Source organism: Schistocerca nitens, unplaced genomic scaffold (assembly GCF_023898315.1).
Source record: "Schistocerca nitens isolate TAMUIC-IGC-003100 unplaced genomic scaffold, iqSchNite1.1 HiC_scaffold_136, whole genome shotgun sequence".
In the NCBI taxonomy this organism is placed as follows: Eukaryota; Metazoa; Arthropoda; class Insecta; order Orthoptera; family Acrididae; genus Schistocerca; species Schistocerca nitens.
In genome coordinates this window covers 1-12,480 of record NW_026045677.1, presented here as the reverse complement: position 1 = coordinate 12,480, position 12,480 = coordinate 1, and the positions used below count along the sequence as shown (strand labels likewise).

The 12,480-nt window shown below is 50.7% G+C and overlaps 8 non-coding genes across 8 annotated transcripts; all 8 read left to right on the top strand.

Annotated features, from left to right (window-relative positions):
* Window positions 1-113: 113 nt before the first annotated feature.
* LOC126219062 (5S ribosomal RNA) lies at window positions 114-234 on the top strand. Its single transcript, XR_007542566.1, has one exon. It is a non-coding gene; the product is annotated as a 5S ribosomal RNA (ribosomal RNA).
* Window positions 235-3,181: 2,947 nt separating this feature from the next.
* On the top strand, window positions 3,182-3,300 carry LOC126219061 (5S ribosomal RNA). Its single transcript, XR_007542565.1, has one exon. It is a non-coding gene; the product is annotated as a 5S ribosomal RNA (ribosomal RNA).
* A 1,285-nt stretch (window positions 3,301-4,585) lies between these two features.
* On the top strand, window positions 4,586-4,704 carry LOC126219060 (5S ribosomal RNA). The gene has a single exon (XR_007542564.1). It is a non-coding gene; the product is annotated as a 5S ribosomal RNA (ribosomal RNA).
* A 1,285-nt stretch (window positions 4,705-5,989) lies between these two features.
* On the top strand, window positions 5,990-6,108 carry LOC126219066 (5S ribosomal RNA). Its single transcript, XR_007542570.1, has one exon. It is a non-coding gene; the product is annotated as a 5S ribosomal RNA (ribosomal RNA).
* A 1,285-nt stretch (window positions 6,109-7,393) lies between these two features.
* On the top strand, window positions 7,394-7,512 carry LOC126219065 (5S ribosomal RNA). Its single transcript, XR_007542569.1, has one exon. It is a non-coding gene; the product is annotated as a 5S ribosomal RNA (ribosomal RNA).
* A 1,285-nt stretch (window positions 7,513-8,797) lies between these two features.
* Window positions 8,798-8,916, top strand: LOC126219064 (5S ribosomal RNA). Its single transcript, XR_007542568.1, has one exon. It is a non-coding gene; the product is annotated as a 5S ribosomal RNA (ribosomal RNA).
* Window positions 8,917-10,201: 1,285 nt separating this feature from the next.
* Window positions 10,202-10,320, top strand: LOC126219063 (5S ribosomal RNA). The gene has a single exon (XR_007542567.1). It is a non-coding gene; the product is annotated as a 5S ribosomal RNA (ribosomal RNA).
* A 1,285-nt stretch (window positions 10,321-11,605) lies between these two features.
* Window positions 11,606-11,724, top strand: LOC126219059 (5S ribosomal RNA). The gene has a single exon (XR_007542563.1). It is a non-coding gene; the product is annotated as a 5S ribosomal RNA (ribosomal RNA).
* Window positions 11,725-12,480: the final 756 nt, after the last annotated feature.

The window sequence follows — 12,480 nt, the reverse complement described above, 5'->3', positions numbered from 1 at the left end:
CCTTCGAGGTGGAAGGACGTGCTTTGCGTCAAATGTGCCACGGAAAACGGCGATTGCGTGTGTTGGGAGAAGGGGCGAACGCTTCTTCTGCAGTGCGGCTACGTAATAAGGACGCCAACGGCCATACCATGTTGAATACACCGGTTCTCGTCCGATCACCGAAGTTAAGCAACATCGGGCCCGGTTAGTACTTGGATGGGTGACCGCCTGGGAACACCGGGTGCACCGCGGTCGTTGCCAACCCACAACAAAGAACGGCGCGGAAGATTTACAGCGCTCTGAGGGGGAAGGCAAGAAAGTCCAAAATAGAGACGAGACTTCCAGATCACGACTGGCCACAGATCTGGAAGAACGTCTCGGAACGGACACTTCCTGAGCACGCCAGGGACACGTGGTATAAAGTCATCCACCAAACAGTGCCCACGAATGAAAAACTGGCGCGCATAAAAATGCGAGAATCCCCAAACTGCGAACTCTGCAACCAGACCGACACCATAGAGCATCGTTTTGGCTGCAGAGAGAGCGGGGAAATATGGGCGACAGCGAGAAGAATGATCGCCCACGTCAACAGAACCGACGAGAGGGCGATACATGTCTCAGCTGTCACTGTACCGGACGCGAAGCCTTTCCCCAACGCGAAACGCCTGGCCACAATGTGGATCATCGCAATGACGGCACACGCCATCGTCACCAAACGGCAGACGGACAAGGCGCAGTTCCTCACGGACCTGTGGGAGGAACACAGGAGGGCCAAACAACGCCCCAAGTACGGAGAGACCTTCCAGAACTTCCTGCGGGTCCCGCTGGACGCCGCCTTCCGAGACGCCTTCAACACGACGTGACCGACGCCCTCCCACAACACCCACACCCCAGTCGCTGAGGACGTCGCCCACCCATCCCTCCAAAGCCCCGACGGCAAGAGTGGTGCACCGCGGAAAGCGTTTTACAAACGTGCACAAAGTGAAAGTTTATTTGTGTAGAAGTGCAAAGGTGAAGGTGACGTGTGCCAAATTTAGTGATACAGTGCCCAATAGCCAAATAAAAGCAGGCAAAGGAAATGATCACATATAAATTTAGTGAAAATGATACAAAGTGCTCCAAGAAAACAAATGTCAAACAGTGTATTGCATGTAATTAATGTGTCCTCTTTACTCACTCACTCTCTCTCTCTCTCTCTCTCTCTCTCTCTCTCTCTCTCTCTCCATCTCTCTCGCTCTCACAACGCAAGGTACGTTTTTTTTCCTTTCTCTTATGTTTTTAGTTTTCTTTTTTTTTGCTTATTGACTTGATTTTTTGCTTCTTTTGTTTGTTTGTTTATGTGCTTGTTTTTGTGTTGTGTTTGTCTTTTGTGTATGTCTTTGTGTTTGTTTTTGTGTTTGCTTTTTGTGTTTGTTTTTGTGTTTGCTTTTGTTGTGTTGTAAATTTCGGCCCATCATGTGCCAAACGTAACATGCCTCTCAGCGACTAATAATCCCTGGCATTCAAAAATTAATCACATACATGTTTCTGGTCTATATTCCCCTTTTTTTTAAGCCTTTGGGAAACATATAGCAAACATGCCGAAATGGGTGCTTTTCAAATAGCATAGAGGCAAATTTCTATTTGGTATTTTTTTCCCCTTTGCATGTATTTAAAAAAAAAAAAAAAATGGGAGTAACGCAAGTTGTGTAATCAAAAGACATAAAAAAAAAGAGACAGGAAAATATATCTGAAGGACACTCAGTGAATAAACGTGTTGTAACTCGACCAAAAGAACAATCAGAACAGAAACCCAGACATTGAATACCACCGTTCAATAATCAAGTACACCATTTAATGTAAAGAGTTGTAATTGTTAAAAATTGTAAATAAAAGTTTATATACGTTACACAAAAAAAAAAAAAGGTGCTGTTGGCTCTATCTCATTTTTTAACTTTTACGTCGCTACACCTGCCAGGCCTCTTTTTCGTACTAACTTTCAGGTGTGACATGGATGCTTCCACGAGCATTTTAAAGTACTGTACTAAACGAAAGACACGAAATTACAGTAGTGAACTCAGTTTGAGCAAGAATGCGCGGAGGAAGAGTGCTAGGAACTCGTTGGAAATAACGAAACACTACGAATCGACAGATGTGTCCTTGAAATGCGTCAGAGCCAACTGTTTTGTAGCAGTGCTAAATTCCAAAAACTAACTAAATACATAAATTAAAAAAAAAAAAAAAATCAGCCGTTCTCGTCAGATCGACGAAGATAAGCAACAACGTTAGTATTCGGATCGGCGACCGCCTGGGAACTCTGGCTGTCTTCATTTTTTGCTTTTTTGTCGCTACCCCTGCCAGCCCTCTACTCATGCTACCTTTCTCGTGTGACAAAGATGCTTCCATACTGATTTTAAACTAGATGCGATATTAAGGAACTCCGTTTGAAGAAGAGTGTGCCAAGGAAGATTAGCAAAGTGTCTCTGCAAATAACGAAACAGTATGAAACGACAGAAATGTTGTGAAATACGTCAGGGCATATTGTTTTGTAGCAGTGCACATCTGCAAATTTGTAAACAAAAATTTATCTTTCGCCTCTAGAGGAGATGGATGCTTTGTTGAACCTGTGTCCTCTGTCCGTGTTTTCGCACCTTTCCACGGCACCTTCCCAGCGCAGCGCTGCTCTAGTAGCTCCCAACGGCCGCCCACGGCGTCTCGGACACGCCGGTCAGGCCCGCGGCCGTCTCGCAGATGTTTCTCGTGCTTGTGCGGTCATATGGACCGCGACCCGAGCGGCAGCGAGCGGCAGTCGAGCAAAGTCGGGACAAGTCGGGACGGAAGGGGAGGGGACAGGCGAGAACGCACCGCGCAAATTACACAAATATCTGAAAAGCGCGGCGCGTGTCAGGCAGGTGAGAAAGCTTCCGTCGGTCCAGCAGGACACTGCCACGCCCCGCGCGGTCCCCCCGCCGCCCGGCCGCGCGCAAGCCCCACAAGATGCGTCGCCCGCGAGTGTCGGAGGCCGCACGCACCAAACGAATGATAGGCGGTGCAACGAGCAGCTGTGTTGTGCGTCTCACCCACGTGGCGGCGCGCGGCACTGCGCGTCGCCTTCGAGGTGGAAGGACGTGCTTTGCGTCAAACGTGCCACGGAAAACGGCGATTGCGTGTGTTGGGAGAAGGGGCGAACGCTTCTTCTGCAGTGCGGCTACGTAATAAGGACGCCAACGGCCATACCATGTTGAATACACCGGTTCTCGTCCGATCACCGAAGTTAAGCAACATCGGGCCCGGTTAGTACTTGGATGGGTGACCGCCTGGGAACACCGGGTGCTGTTGGCTCTATCTCATTTTTTAACTTTTACGTCGCTACACCTGCCAGGCCTCTTTTTCGTACTAACTTTCAGGTGTGACATGGATGCTTCCACGAGCATTTTAAAGTACTGTACTAAACGAAAGACACGAAATTACAGTAGTGAACTCAGTTTGAGCAAGAATGCGCGGAGGAAGAGTGCTAGGAACTCGTTGGAAATAACGAAACACTACGAATCGACAGATGTGTCCTTGAAATGCGTCAGAGCCAACTGTTTTGTAGCAGTGCTAAATTCCAAAAACTAACTAAATACATAAATTAAAAAAAAAAAAAAAATCAGCCGTTCTCGTCAGATCGACGAAGATAAGCAACAACGTTAGTATTCGGATCGGCGACCGCCTGGGAACTCTGGCTGTCTTCATTTTTTGCTTTTTTGTCGCTACCCCTGCCAGCCCTCTACTCATGCTACCTTTCTCGTGTGACAAAGATGCTTCCATACTGATTTTAAACTAGATGCGATATTAAGGAACTCCGTTTGAAGAAGAGTGTGCCAAGGAAGATTAGCAAAGTGTCTCTGCAAATAACGAAACAGTATGAAACGACAGAAATGTTGTGAAATACGTCAGGGCATATTGTTTTGTAGCAGTGCACATCTGCAAATTTGTAAACAAAAATTTATCTTTCGCCTCTAGAGGAGATGGATGCTTTGTTGAACCTGTGTCCTCTGTCCGTGTTTTCGCACCTTTCCACGGCACCTTCCCAGCGCAGCGCTGCTCTAGTAGCTCCCAACGGCCGCCCACGGCGTCTCGGACACGCCGGTCAGGCCCGCGGCCGTCTCGCAGATGTTTCTCGTGCTTGTGCGGTCATATGGACCGCGACCCGAGCGGCAGCGAGCGGCAGTCGAGCAAAGTCGGGACAAGTCGGGACGGAAGGGGAGGGGACAGGCGAGAACGCACCGCGCAAATTACACAAATATCTGAAAAGCGCGGCGCGTGTCAGGCAGGTGAGAAAGCTTCCGTCGGTCCAGCAGGACACTGCCACGCCCCGCGCGGTCCCCCCGCCGCCCGGCCGCGCGCAAGCCCCACAAGATGCGTCGCCCGCGAGTGTCGGAGGCCGCACGCACCAAACGAATGATAGGCGGTGCAACGAGCAGCTGTGTTGTGCGTCTCACCCACGTGGCGGCGCGCGGCACTGCGCGTCGCCTTCGAGGTGGAAGGACGTGCTTTGCGTCAAACGTGCCACGGAAAACGGCGATTGCGTGTGTTGGGAGAAGGGGCGAACGCTTCTTCTGCAGTGCGGCTACGTAATAAGGACGCCAACGGCCATACCATGTTGAATACACCGGTTCTCGTCCGATCACCGAAGTTAAGCAACATCGGGCCCGGTTAGTACTTGGATGGGTGACCGCCTGGGAACACCGGGTGCTGTTGGCTCTATCTCATTTTTTAACTTTTACGTCGCTACACCTGCCAGGCCTCTTTTTCGTACTAACTTTCAGGTGTGACATGGATGCTTCCACGAGCATTTTAAAGTACTGTACTAAACGAAAGACACGAAATTACAGTAGTGAACTCAGTTTGAGCAAGAATGCGCGGAGGAAGAGTGCTAGGAACTCGTTGGAAATAACGAAACACTACGAATCGACAGATGTGTCCTTGAAATGCGTCAGAGCCAACTGTTTTGTAGCAGTGCTAAATTCCAAAAACTAACTAAATACATAAATTAAAAAAAAAAAAAAAATCAGCCGTTCTCGTCAGATCGACGAAGATAAGCAACAACGTTAGTATTCGGATCGGCGACCGCCTGGGAACTCTGGCTGTCTTCATTTTTTGCTTTTTTGTCGCTACCCCTGCCAGCCCTCTACTCATGCTACCTTTCTCGTGTGACAAAGATGCTTCCATACTGATTTTAAACTAGATGCGATATTAAGGAACTCCGTTTGAAGAAGAGTGTGCCAAGGAAGATTAGCAAAGTGTCTCTGCAAATAACGAAACAGTATGAAACGACAGAAATGTTGTGAAATACGTCAGGGCATATTGTTTTGTAGCAGTGCACATCTGCAAATTTGTAAACAAAAATTTATCTTTCGCCTCTAGAGGAGATGGATGCTTTGTTGAACCTGTGTCCTCTGTCCGTGTTTTCGCACCTTTCCACGGCACCTTCCCAGCGCAGCGCTGCTCTAGTAGCTCCCAACGGCCGCCCACGGCGTCTCGGACACGCCGGTCAGGCCCGCGGCCGTCTCGCAGATGTTTCTCGTGCTTGTGCGGTCATATGGACCGCGACCCGAGCGGCAGCGAGCGGCAGTCGAGCAAAGTCGGGACAAGTCGGGACGGAAGGGGAGGGGACAGGCGAGAACGCACCGCGCAAATTACACAAATATCTGAAAAGCGCGGCGCGTGTCAGGCAGGTGAGAAAGCTTCCGTCGGTCCAGCAGGACACTGCCACGCCCCGCGCGGTCCCCCCGCCGCCCGGCCGCGCGCAAGCCCCACAAGATGCGTCGCCCGCGAGTGTCGGAGGCCGCACGCACCAAACGAATGATAGGCGGTGCAACGAGCAGCTGTGTTGTGCGTCTCACCCACGTGGCGGCGCGCGGCACTGCGCGTCGCCTTCGAGGTGGAAGGACGTGCTTTGCGTCAAACGTGCCACGGAAAACGGCGATTGCGTGTGTTGGGAGAAGGGGCGAACGCTTCTTCTGCAGTGCGGCTACGTAATAAGGACGCCAACGGCCATACCATGTTGAATACACCGGTTCTCGTCCGATCACCGAAGTTAAGCAACATCGGGCCCGGTTAGTACTTGGATGGGTGACCGCCTGGGAACACCGGGTGCTGTTGGCTCTATCTCATTTTTTAACTTTTACGTCGCTACACCTGCCAGGCCTCTTTTTCGTACTAACTTTCAGGTGTGACATGGATGCTTCCACGAGCATTTTAAAGTACTGTACTAAACGAAAGACACGAAATTACAGTAGTGAACTCAGTTTGAGCAAGAATGCGCGGAGGAAGAGTGCTAGGAACTCGTTGGAAATAACGAAACACTACGAATCGACAGATGTGTCCTTGAAATGCGTCAGAGCCAACTGTTTTGTAGCAGTGCTAAATTCCAAAAACTAACTAAATACATAAATTAAAAAAAAAAAAAAAATCAGCCGTTCTCGTCAGATCGACGAAGATAAGCAACAACGTTAGTATTCGGATCGGCGACCGCCTGGGAACTCTGGCTGTCTTCATTTTTTGCTTTTTTGTCGCTACCCCTGCCAGCCCTCTACTCATGCTACCTTTCTCGTGTGACAAAGATGCTTCCATACTGATTTTAAACTAGATGCGATATTAAGGAACTCCGTTTGAAGAAGAGTGTGCCAAGGAAGATTAGCAAAGTGTCTCTGCAAATAACGAAACAGTATGAAACGACAGAAATGTTGTGAAATACGTCAGGGCATATTGTTTTGTAGCAGTGCACATCTGCAAATTTGTAAACAAAAATTTATCTTTCGCCTCTAGAGGAGATGGATGCTTTGTTGAACCTGTGTCCTCTGTCCGTGTTTTCGCACCTTTCCACGGCACCTTCCCAGCGCAGCGCTGCTCTAGTAGCTCCCAACGGCCGCCCACGGCGTCTCGGACACGCCGGTCAGGCCCGCGGCCGTCTCGCAGATGTTTCTCGTGCTTGTGCGGTCATATGGACCGCGACCCGAGCGGCAGCGAGCGGCAGTCGAGCAAAGTCGGGACAAGTCGGGACGGAAGGGGAGGGGACAGGCGAGAACGCACCGCGCAAATTACACAAATATCTGAAAAGCGCGGCGCGTGTCAGGCAGGTGAGAAAGCTTCCGTCGGTCCAGCAGGACACTGCCACGCCCCGCGCGGTCCCCCCGCCGCCCGGCCGCGCGCAAGCCCCACAAGATGCGTCGCCCGCGAGTGTCGGAGGCCGCACGCACCAAACGAATGATAGGCGGTGCAACGAGCAGCTGTGTTGTGCGTCTCACCCACGTGGCGGCGCGCGGCACTGCGCGTCGCCTTCGAGGTGGAAGGACGTGCTTTGCGTCAAACGTGCCACGGAAAACGGCGATTGCGTGTGTTGGGAGAAGGGGCGAACGCTTCTTCTGCAGTGCGGCTACGTAATAAGGACGCCAACGGCCATACCATGTTGAATACACCGGTTCTCGTCCGATCACCGAAGTTAAGCAACATCGGGCCCGGTTAGTACTTGGATGGGTGACCGCCTGGGAACACCGGGTGCTGTTGGCTCTATCTCATTTTTTAACTTTTACGTCGCTACACCTGCCAGGCCTCTTTTTCGTACTAACTTTCAGGTGTGACATGGATGCTTCCACGAGCATTTTAAAGTACTGTACTAAACGAAAGACACGAAATTACAGTAGTGAACTCAGTTTGAGCAAGAATGCGCGGAGGAAGAGTGCTAGGAACTCGTTGGAAATAACGAAACACTACGAATCGACAGATGTGTCCTTGAAATGCGTCAGAGCCAACTGTTTTGTAGCAGTGCTAAATTCCAAAAACTAACTAAATACATAAATTAAAAAAAAAAAAAAAATCAGCCGTTCTCGTCAGATCGACGAAGATAAGCAACAACGTTAGTATTCGGATCGGCGACCGCCTGGGAACTCTGGCTGTCTTCATTTTTTGCTTTTTTGTCGCTACCCCTGCCAGCCCTCTACTCATGCTACCTTTCTCGTGTGACAAAGATGCTTCCATACTGATTTTAAACTAGATGCGATATTAAGGAACTCCGTTTGAAGAAGAGTGTGCCAAGGAAGATTAGCAAAGTGTCTCTGCAAATAACGAAACAGTATGAAACGACAGAAATGTTGTGAAATACGTCAGGGCATATTGTTTTGTAGCAGTGCACATCTGCAAATTTGTAAACAAAAATTTATCTTTCGCCTCTAGAGGAGATGGATGCTTTGTTGAACCTGTGTCCTCTGTCCGTGTTTTCGCACCTTTCCACGGCACCTTCCCAGCGCAGCGCTGCTCTAGTAGCTCCCAACGGCCGCCCACGGCGTCTCGGACACGCCGGTCAGGCCCGCGGCCGTCTCGCAGATGTTTCTCGTGCTTGTGCGGTCATATGGACCGCGACCCGAGCGGCAGCGAGCGGCAGTCGAGCAAAGTCGGGACAAGTCGGGACGGAAGGGGAGGGGACAGGCGAGAACGCACCGCGCAAATTACACAAATATCTGAAAAGCGCGGCGCGTGTCAGGCAGGTGAGAAAGCTTCCGTCGGTCCAGCAGGACACTGCCACGCCCCGCGCGGTCCCCCCGCCGCCCGGCCGCGCGCAAGCCCCACAAGATGCGTCGCCCGCGAGTGTCGGAGGCCGCACGCACCAAACGAATGATAGGCGGTGCAACGAGCAGCTGTGTTGTGCGTCTCACCCACGTGGCGGCGCGCGGCACTGCGCGTCGCCTTCGAGGTGGAAGGACGTGCTTTGCGTCAAACGTGCCACGGAAAACGGCGATTGCGTGTGTTGGGAGAAGGGGCGAACGCTTCTTCTGCAGTGCGGCTACGTAATAAGGACGCCAACGGCCATACCATGTTGAATACACCGGTTCTCGTCCGATCACCGAAGTTAAGCAACATCGGGCCCGGTTAGTACTTGGATGGGTGACCGCCTGGGAACACCGGGTGCTGTTGGCTCTATCTCATTTTTTAACTTTTACGTCGCTACACCTGCCAGGCCTCTTTTTCGTACTAACTTTCAGGTGTGACATGGATGCTTCCACGAGCATTTTAAAGTACTGTACTAAACGAAAGACACGAAATTACAGTAGTGAACTCAGTTTGAGCAAGAATGCGCGGAGGAAGAGTGCTAGGAACTCGTTGGAAATAACGAAACACTACGAATCGACAGATGTGTCCTTGAAATGCGTCAGAGCCAACTGTTTTGTAGCAGTGCTAAATTCCAAAAACTAACTAAATACATAAATTAAAAAAAAAAAAAAAATCAGCCGTTCTCGTCAGATCGACGAAGATAAGCAACAACGTTAGTATTCGGATCGGCGACCGCCTGGGAACTCTGGCTGTCTTCATTTTTTGCTTTTTTGTCGCTACCCCTGCCAGCCCTCTACTCATGCTACCTTTCTCGTGTGACAAAGATGCTTCCATACTGATTTTAAACTAGATGCGATATTAAGGAACTCCGTTTGAAGAAGAGTGTGCCAAGGAAGATTAGCAAAGTGTCTCTGCAAATAACGAAACAGTATGAAACGACAGAAATGTTGTGAAATACGTCAGGGCATATTGTTTTGTAGCAGTGCACATCTGCAAATTTGTAAACAAAAATTTATCTTTCGCCTCTAGAGGAGATGGATGCTTTGTTGAACCTGTGTCCTCTGTCCGTGTTTTCGCACCTTTCCACGGCACCTTCCCAGCGCAGCGCTGCTCTAGTAGCTCCCAACGGCCGCCCACGGCGTCTCGGACACGCCGGTCAGGCCCGCGGCCGTCTCGCAGATGTTTCTCGTGCTTGTGCGGTCATATGGACCGCGACCCGAGCGGCAGCGAGCGGCAGTCGAGCAAAGTCGGGACAAGTCGGGACGGAAGGGGAGGGGACAGGCGAGAACGCACCGCGCAAATTACACAAATATCTGAAAAGCGCGGCGCGTGTCAGGCAGGTGAGAAAGCTTCCGTCGGTCCAGCAGGACACTGCCACGCCCCGCGCGGTCCCCCCGCCGCCCGGCCGCGCGCAAGCCCCACAAGATGCGTCGCCCGCGAGTGTCGGAGGCCGCACGCACCAAACGAATGATAGGCGGTGCAACGAGCAGCTGTGTTGTGCGTCTCACCCACGTGGCGGCGCGCGGCACTGCGCGTCGCCTTCGAGGTGGAAGGACGTGCTTTGCGTCAAACGTGCCACGGAAAACGGCGATTGCGTGTGTTGGGAGAAGGGGCGAACGCTTCTTCTGCAGTGCGGCTACGTAATAAGGACGCCAACGGCCATACCATGTTGAATACACCGGTTCTCGTCCGATCACCGAAGTTAAGCAACATCGGGCCCGGTTAGTACTTGGATGGGTGACCGCCTGGGAACACCGGGTGCTGTTGGCTCTATCTCATTTTTTAACTTTTACGTCGCTACACCTGCCAGGCCTCTTTTTCGTACTAACTTTCAGGTGTGACATGGATGCTTCCACGAGCATTTTAAAGTACTGTACTAAACGAAAGACACGAAATTACAGTAGTGAACTCAGTTTGAGCAAGAATGCGCGGAGGAAGAGTGCTAGGAACTCGTTGGAAATAACGAAACACTACGAATCGACAGATGTGTCCTTGAAATGCGTCAGAGCCAACTGTTTTGTAGCAGTGCTAAATTCCAAAAACTAACTAAATACATAAATTAAAAAAAAAAAAAAAATCAGCCGTTCTCGTCAGATCGACGAAGATAAGCAACAACGTTAGTATTCGGATCGGCGACCGCCTGGGAACTCTGGCTGTCTTCATTTTTTGCTTTTTTGTCGCTACCCCTGCCAGCCCTCTACTCATGCTACCTTTCTCGTGTGACAAAGATGCTTCCATACTGATTTTAAACTAGATGCGATATTAAGGAACTCCGTTTGAAGAAGAGTGTGCCAAGGAAGATTAGCAAAGTGTCTCTGCAAATAACGAAACAGTATGAAACGACAGAAATGTTGTGAAATACGTCAGGGCATATTGTTTTGTAGCAGTGCACATCTGCAAATTTGTAAACAAAAATTTATCTTTCGCCTCTAGAGGAGATGGATGCTTTGTTGAACCTGTGTCCTCTGTCCGTGTTTTCGCACCTTTCCACGGCACCTTCCCAGCGCAGCGCTGCTCTAGTAGCTCCCAACGGCCGCCCACGGCGTCTCGGACACGCCGGTCAGGCCCGCGGCCGTCTCGCAGATGTTTCTCGTGCTTGTGCGGTCATATGGACCGCGACCCGAGCGGCAGCGAGCGGCAGTCGAGCAAAGTCGGGACAAGTCGGGACGGAAGGGGAGGGGACAGGCGAGAACGCACCGCGCAAATTACACAAATATCTGAAAAGCGCGGCGCGTGTCAGGCAGGTGAGAAAGCTTCCGTCGGTCCAGCAGGACACTGCCACGCCCCGCGCGGTCCCCCCGCCGCCCGGCCGCGCGCAAGCCCCACAAGATGCGTCGCCCGCGAGTGTCGGAGGCCGCACGCACCAAACGAATGATAGGCGGTGCAACGAGCAGCTGTGTTGTGCGTCTCACCCACGTGGCGGCGCGCGGCACTGCGCGTCGCCTTCGAGGTGGAAGGACGTGCTTTGCGTCAAATGTGCCACGGAAAACGGCGATTGCGTGTGTTGGGAGAAGGGGCGAACGCTTCTTCTGCAGTGCGGCTACGTAATAAGGACGCCAACGGCCATACCATGTTGAATACACCGGTTCTCGTCCGATCACCGAAGTTAAGCAACATCGGGCCCGGTTAGTACTTGGATGGGTGACCGCCTGGGAACACCGGGTGCTGTTGGCTCTATCTCATTTTTTAACTTTTACGTCGCTACACCTGCCAGGCCTCTTTTTCGTACTAACTTTCAGGTGTGACATGGATGCTTCCACGAGCATTTTAAAGTACTGTACTAAACGAAAGACACGAAATTACAGTAGTGAACTCAGTTTGAGCAAGAATGCGCGGAGGAAGAGTGCTAGGAACTCGTTGGAAATAACGAAACACTACGAATCGACAGATGTGTCCTTGAAATGCGTCAGAGCCAACTGTTTTGTAGCAGTGCTAAATTCCAAAAACTAACTAAATACATAAATTAAAAAAAAAAAAAAAATCAGCCGTTCTCGTCAGATCGACGAAGATAAGCAACAACGTTAGTATTCGGATCGGCGACCGCCTGGGAACTCTGGCTGTCTTCATTTTTTGCTTTTTTGTCGCTACCCCTGCCAGCCCTCTACTCATGCTACCTTTCTCGTGTGACAAAGATGCTTCCATACTGATTTTAAACTAGATGCGATATTAAGGAACTCCGTTTGAAGAAGAGTGTGCCAAGGAAGATTAGCAAAGTGTCTCTGCAAATAACGAAACAGTATGAAACGACAGAAATGTTGTGAAATACGTCAGGGCATATTGTTTTGTAGCAGTGCACATCTGCAAATTTGTAAACAAAAATTTATCTTTCGCCTCTAGAGGAGATGGATGCTTTGTTGAACCTGTGTCCTCTGTCCGTGTTTTCGCACCTTTCCACGGCACCTTCCCAGCGCAGCGCTGCTCTAGTAGCTC